The sequence below is a fragment of the Penaeus vannamei genome, chromosome 31 (genome assembly GCF_042767895.1).
Source record: "Penaeus vannamei isolate JL-2024 chromosome 31, ASM4276789v1, whole genome shotgun sequence".
NCBI classification, from domain to species: Eukaryota; Metazoa; Arthropoda; class Malacostraca; order Decapoda; family Penaeidae; genus Penaeus; species Penaeus vannamei.
The window spans coordinates 21,965,520-21,973,019 of NC_091579.1; the positions used below are offsets into that span (position 1 = coordinate 21,965,520).

General features: G+C 40.1%; 1 protein-coding gene across 1 annotated transcript in view; it reads left to right on the forward strand.

Annotated features, from left to right (window-relative positions):
• LOC113824674 (teneurin-m) overlaps nucleotides 1-7,500 on the forward strand; it is a gene marked incomplete in the record, with an annotated part of 366,844 nt that overhangs the window by 193,004 nt on the left and 166,340 nt on the right.

Below are 7,500 nucleotides of genomic sequence, written 5' to 3' on the forward strand. Positions count from 1 at the left end.
CTCTCTCTCTCTCTCTCTCTCTCTCTCTCTCTCTCTCTCTCTCTCTCTCTCTCTCTCTCTCTCTCTCTCTCTTTCCTTCTCTCTCTTTCTCTTTCTTTCTTTCTCTCTCTCTCTCTCTCTCTCTCTCTCTCTCTCTGTCTCTCTGTCTCTCTCTCTCTCTCTCTCTCTCTCTCTCTCTCTCTCTCTGTCTCTCTCTGTCTCTCTCTGTCTCTCTCTCTCTCTCTCTCTCTCTCTCTCTCTCTCTCTCTCTCTCTCTCTCTCTCTCTCTCTCTCTCTCTCTCTCTCTCTCTCTCTCTCTCCCCATTACACCCTTCCTAAACCATTTGTGAGGGAAAGGAAATACTAACTGACAGCTTCATACACGCAGGCTGATGTACACGATACTGATACTGTGGGTGAAAAAGAATTGTTGTTGGTTCTTTGGTTTGTGCATATGTGCTCTTCTCTCTTTCTATCTCTCAGTCTATCTCTATCTCTATCTATCTCTCTATCTATCTATCTATCTCTCTATCTATCTATCTCATTACTTTATTTTTCTCCCTCTTGGTTCCTTCATGCCAATTCTTCGTTCGTTGATAATTATTATTTTTTTTTCTTTTTATCAAAGAAACATAAATATACATAGATGTTCTTTCATTCTAATACATAAACACATCATCTTGTTCAGTACAAAGCTGACCTTGTCACACAAACCCGCCACAAAAACCCCATTCTACATCATGAAAAATACAAACAACAAACAAAATCCTTAACATATACCTACATTATGAAACATTCAAACAAACAAATAAAACCCTTAGCATATTATGAAACATTCTGAAGCAAACATTATGAAACAAACACTAACAAACAAACACTAACAAACAAACACTAACAAACACAATCCTTACCAAATACCTACATTACGAAACATTCAAACAAACAAAATCCTTAGTATATACCTACATTATGAAACAAACTTACTAACAAACACAATCCATATCATATACCTACATCACGAAACATACAAACAAAATCCTAATCTCGTCAGAAAAGAAATACAAATAAAAAAAAAGAAAGAAAAAGGAAGAAGACGAAAAAAGAAAAGGACAAGAAACGAAAAAGAGAAAAGAGAAGAAAGAAAATACGATTTCCGCATTCTGCATCCTTTCTATCGCAGTCGCTCTTTTGTTTCCAGATGAAGCGTCGCAGAGGCTTTTGGTGATAAAAAGAGTGGAAAAAGTCGTATTGTTTTTGCAGTTTAATGTGCTAAAACGTAGCATATTATTCAGCGCTGATGCTCCCTCGGTGCCTCTGCGATTGTTGCTTTTAGGTGCTGAGGCGCTTTTGCTGGAGGCTTTCGTCATTATTATTTCTGACTGACAGGCGTGAGACTCAAAATTGTCTTGATATTTGAAACGGGATATATTATATATATATATATATATATATATATATATATATATATATATATATATATATATATATATATATGTGTGTGTGTGTGTGTGTGTGTGTGTGTGTGTGTGTGTATGTGTGTGTGTGTGTGTGTGTGTGTGTGTTTGTGTATTACATCAGTGATAAAACCCGTCAAAAAAGACCCAAGTACCTAAAAGCAACAATATATATATATATATATATATATATATATATATATATATATATATATATATATATATATATGTATGTATGTATGTATGTATAATATTCACGGTCTGCTTCCATCTCCCACCATTTCCACCTCTCTCTTCTTGTTTCCTCTGCGTATCTCCCGCTCACATATTTTCTTCTCCCTGCCCCTAATGCCCTCACCTCCCTCATCCCTTTCCCCTCACATCTTGCGTATCCGTGCCCCCTCCCCCCTCCCCCCTTTAGGTGCAAGCGGTGCCACCATAGCCATTCTCCAGTGCCAATATGAGTGCCATCAGAATGCATTATTTCACGGAGCAGATAATGTCTAAATACCTCTTTTATGGAACAAGTTTCGGGGAATACACAAACGCTCTAACGATGGCTCTACAATTTTATGGAATTTTGTTCCTCCCTTTCCCCTCCCCTCCTCACCCTCCCCTCTTCCTTACTTACAATCCTTGCCCCTACCACCCAACCTGCCGTTCCATCCCCCTACTATCTTTACCCCCTACCCCTCCTACCTTACCCCTCACTCCCTCCACCAGCCTCGCACCCCTTCCCACTATCCTGACCCTCCCCCTCCTACCTTTACCCCACCTCTCCCTTCCAATATCCTGACCCCCTTCCTACCCCCCCCTTCCCATCCCACTATCCTTCCCCAACACCCCCTCCTCCCCTGCCTCGCCCCCACCCCCTCCCCCCCACCTCCCAGCCGCTGCGTCCCTCCAAACACAGACGACTTTTTGAAAAGATTCAATCACGGTCGGTATTATTTGCCCTCGCGCCCGCCATGATGAGGAAATGATTAAAACAGAAAATGAGTTTAGAACTCTCCCTTTGACCTATTAATGCGATTAATACTGCTATTTACAGCACACGCGGGTCATGCGTGCCGGACGGGCGAGGAGTCGGCCGGACGTCACGGGCGAATTACGGCAATAAAATGAAAGAAGAAAAAAAACGCAACTACCAGCACATAAAAAAAAAGAAAAACAACAATTACAACTACAATAATAAACATCAATAATAATGATGACAACAGCAGCAACAAGAACTACAACTACAACAACAAACGTAATTAAAGCCAACAACAAATATAACTACACCAAACATCAAAACTAAAATCAATAACAATATCATCAATATCATCATCATCAACAACAACAGAAACAGCAATAACATCAACAACAGCAAAAACAAAAACAATAACATCAACACCAACAAAAACAGCAACAATATCGACATCATCAACAAGAAAAACAAAAATAACTTCAACAACAACAAAAACGACAACAATAACATCAACAACAAAAAAACAATATCAACAACAAAAACAACAATATCAACAACATCATCAACAAGAAAAACAAAAACAACTTCAACGACAACAATAATATCAACAACAACAAAAACAACAACAATATCAAGAACATCATCAACAACAAAAACAATAATATAAAAAATAACTTCAACAACAACAAAAACGACAACAATAACATCAACAACAAAAAAACAATATCAACAACAAAAACAACAATATCAACAACATCATCAACAAGAAAAACAAAAATAACTTCAACAACAACAAAAACGACAACAATAACATCAACAACAAAAAAACAATATCAACAACAAAAACAACAATATCAACTTCAACTACAACACAACACCATCAACAACAAGAAAAACAATATCAAGAACATCATCAACAAGAAAAACAAAGACAATTTCAACAACAAAAACAACAACAATAACGTCAACAAGAAAAACAACATCAACAACAAGAAAAACAAAAACAACTTCAACTACAACAAAACAACATCAACAACAAGAAAAACAAAAACAACTTCAACTACAACAAAACAACAACATCAACACAGCAGCGGCGAACGAGCGGGAGCGCAAACAGATCATCGACCAAGGCCCATCGGTAGGCTCGCAGGCTAGCTTCATAAGGGGAGCAGGGTCGTTCCTCATTACGCCAGGGATTAGAAAACGAGTCTTCGATTTGTCTTTCAGCGAGGGAGCCTGAGTGTAACCTTTCCGAAGTGCAAAATGAAATTATTTTTTAAGGATATTTTGGGTGCGTGGTTTGCGGACAAGAGTGAAAAAAATTATGAATATAGGTCGCTCTTGCAATTGTTGAAGAGATGGGTAATTTTATCATTTTATCTGCTCTTTGTACCTGTCATTTATTATATGCGTTTATCTATGCAGTTGTATGTGTATCATTTTTCTTGTTTTATTTTGTACGAAATTGCAGAGGTTGATACCACGCGCGCTCTAAACCTTCAGCTGAAGACAGGCAAGCCATACGGAATCTTGCGCGCTGACTTAATTGCACGACAGTAGGATTGCGATGAAGGAAAGATAACAAAACATTTTTGCAACATGGACGATGCAGATGCGTTTGGCGATTGAACGTGCGAATTATTCGTCGTGTTTTATTTTGCTGTTAATAACGTAATTAATATTGTCACTACGTTTATTATGCCGTGAATTGTTCGGCCATCCATAGTAGCATTATTACTATTGCAATAGCATTTTCCGCTGATGTGTAGATCATATACTATCCCCTTTTTTCACTGGAATTGTTAACTAGCACGGCCCTCATTATCATAAATAGAATTTTAATAACCACGGCCATCATTACGGTTTTCTGCTGTTGTTTTCCTAATGGGGAGAAGGAAGAGCATTAATTAAACAGGTCATCGATTAATCACTCCAGGTTGCGTCTAATGAGGTGCGAGGGATTGTCTCCAATTACTGAGGGAAGGAACGGTGGAGTCGCAGAAGCTCGCGCGCTAGCTAAGCCGGGCGGAGTCGCGGGAGAGATGGCGGAACGAGTCTTTAAGATGATATGGTGGTTTGTTCTGTTCAAAGGAAATGGAAGGAATAGGATTCTGGCTCTCTCTCTCTCTCTCTCTCTCTCTCTCTCTCTCTCTCTCTCTCTCTATCTATCTATCTATCTATCTATCTCTCTCTCTCTTTCTCTCTCTCTCTCTCTCTCTCTCTCTCTCTCTATCTCTCTCTCTCTCTCTTACTTTCTCTCTCTCTCTCTCTCTCTCTCTCTCTCTCTCTATCTCTCTCTCTCTCTCTCTCTCTCTCTCTCTCTCTCTCTCTCTCTCTCTCTCTCTCTCTCTCTCTCTCTCTCTCTTTCTCTCTCTCTCTCTCTCTCTCTCTCTCTCTCTCTCTCTCTCTCTCTCTCTCTCTTTATCTCACTCTCTCTCTCTCTCTGTCTCGTTTAAGGTTTAGTTCCCGAGATGACGGATTCTTAGTATTAAACGAGTTCTGCATTATTTATATTACTATAAGCCAAGACGCTTGAAATTATCTAGATAAAAAAAAATGTAGGATGAATCTGTAATCGGATAGATGTCTTTAAGTTATATTACAAAATTCACTTACCATATGACTATCCTATATTTTTGTATCCCATATCATATTGAAAACGTGGAAAAATAGTAATAACCTAAGGCAAAAGATAGAAAAATCACATTTTCTGAGGGGAGACTATACTAAAAATAACTTCAATCTCCATTTGTTTTATGGCAACACACAAAAAACTTTCTTCCAGACGTCATTTTCTATTTTAAGATTTTTTACGGGTTTCTATGAAGGAACGAACGAACCTTTTTTCAGTCGCCTTCTCTTAGACTGATTTTCCTTTTCTGTTCCATTACGAAAAATAATTCGGTAGAAGTCCGAAAAGGAAGAAGAAATTTCCATGTGTTTTTTCTATATATACACATTTTATTCTGATCTGAGAATTGTTTTGCTTTCTTTTTCTTTCATGTATATTCCATATTGTTTTACCAGTATGCAAGAAAATTATTATTTGTCAAGTTGCGTCGGTACCCAATCAAGAATTTGATTTACATATTGATGGGAAATGGTAATAAGTCTGCGGGAGTAAGCCCCTTGTGTCGCGGGCCGGGCTTTTTTGCGTGCACGTCCTTCGTATGTTTAGGCTGCCTCCTTCGCCTCTCTCCTTCTCCTTTCTCCTTTGCCTCTCTCCTTCGCCTCTCTCCTTCTCTTATTTCCTTTGTTTCTCTCCTTTGTCTCTCTCCTTCGCCTCTCTCCTTTGCCTCTCTCCTTCGTCTCTCTCCCTCGCCTCTCTCCTTCGCCTCCTCTCTCCTCTTCTGTGCACCTTCTTGTTTAAGTATAAATACATACATGCACTCATAAGCACACAAGTTTGACTACATACACACATACACGCATGCACGAACACACATTCAAAGCAAACGTACACACATGCACACACGCACAAGCAAAGTGTTTCGCCAGTACTCGTTTTTTTATGGCCGGGTATTCTATTTTGTCGCCAGTGTGATTTGCTTCTTCCAAGTGCCTGTTTCTACATCTCAGGAGCTCATCCCTGCCTATAATTTGCCCCTAACTGCGCCCACGCCATGAAGCTACGTGAAGCGCCCTGGCAGATCAGATTAATACTCTCCTGTGATAATGATGATGCCATCTGACTGCCAGTCCTCATCTAATTCTTTATGACTATGGTAGGGAGACACACCACAGCACTCAATGAACTCGAGTGCAAGGGAAGCAACCCGCTAAAGACGTCTACCCGGAGACAGCACTGGTTTTGCACTCCGACTTTCCATTCCTGCCGACGGGTACTTCCGACTTGTAGAAATCCTCAAAAATCATCTTGGGATTTCTGCCAAAATGAAAACCCTTCAGCATTACGCTTTCCCATGTGACCAATAACCTGAAATTTGCCGGGCACACATGGGAAGTGCTGAAACCTCTCGGAATTAAGTTAAGACGATACCATGGGATGAACTGGGGGAAGTCAGGGCGAAATTGCGCCTTAGTAGCACTGGAATGAGCAGCCCGCCTGGTGTACTACGAAAATGACTTAACCCCTTTTTTCTTTCGTCCTTTCTTTCCTTTTTGCCTTAAAAACTGCAAGTGAAGAAAGAGGAAGAACACGGGAAACGACGGGAACTCACAGACCGTGAAAATCTGTAGAAAAAAGGGAAGTGGTCCGCGCTTCGACGAAGAAAGTGAGCGGGAAACAAGCGGCGTCGGCACTCTTCGTTATAGAATTAGATCTCTGATGAGGGCTCTTTACAAACAACGGGAAAAAGTGGTCGGGTCTGTTCGCTCAAGTAAGGCATGTAGTCTCTCTACATCCCCTCTCTGTTGCCAGCAAAGACCCTCATCAAAAAGACGAAGTTCGAGTGACTGGTTGTTCGCGAACAAGAGGAAATACACATGTTTCGGCCTTCTGCAGATGCCTCTAATGGGAATAAGTACAGTCACACACAAACGTAAACAGAATGCGATAGAAATAAATGGAAAAAAACGAAGGAATGGATTGGAGTGAAAGGCACTGATATGGAGGGATATATATGAAACATATCTATAAAGATGAGTATACTTTTTAGAAGAAAAAAAAATCTAGCGAGTTTCATTGCTCTCTCTCTCTCTCTCTCTCTCTCTCTCTCTCTCTCTCTCTCTCTCTCTCTCTCTCTCTCTCTCTCTCTCTCTCTCTCTCTCTCTCTCTCTCTCTCGCTCTCCTTAAATCTCTGCCGAGAGCGAATTTAACAGTCATATTTCTTCAAGCTCCTCTTCAGCGTGAGATTTCGCAAGTATACACTTCAAAGAACAACTTGTTAAAACCGTTCTTATACAATATCGTTTGTTAGACCGCTTCCGACCTGCGTCAGGGAATCTTGGTAAAGTTCCTTGCCAAAAATCACCACCGGAAGGAATACGGTTCCCTTCTTCGTGGTAAAGCAACTTTTCTATACATTTTTATTTTCAAAGATTGGGGGGGGGGGGATGCGCCTAATGAGATAGCCAGATAAAATGAATACAAATGAGTAAATATATCAACAGTTCCCCATTAATCTCCTTTCAATA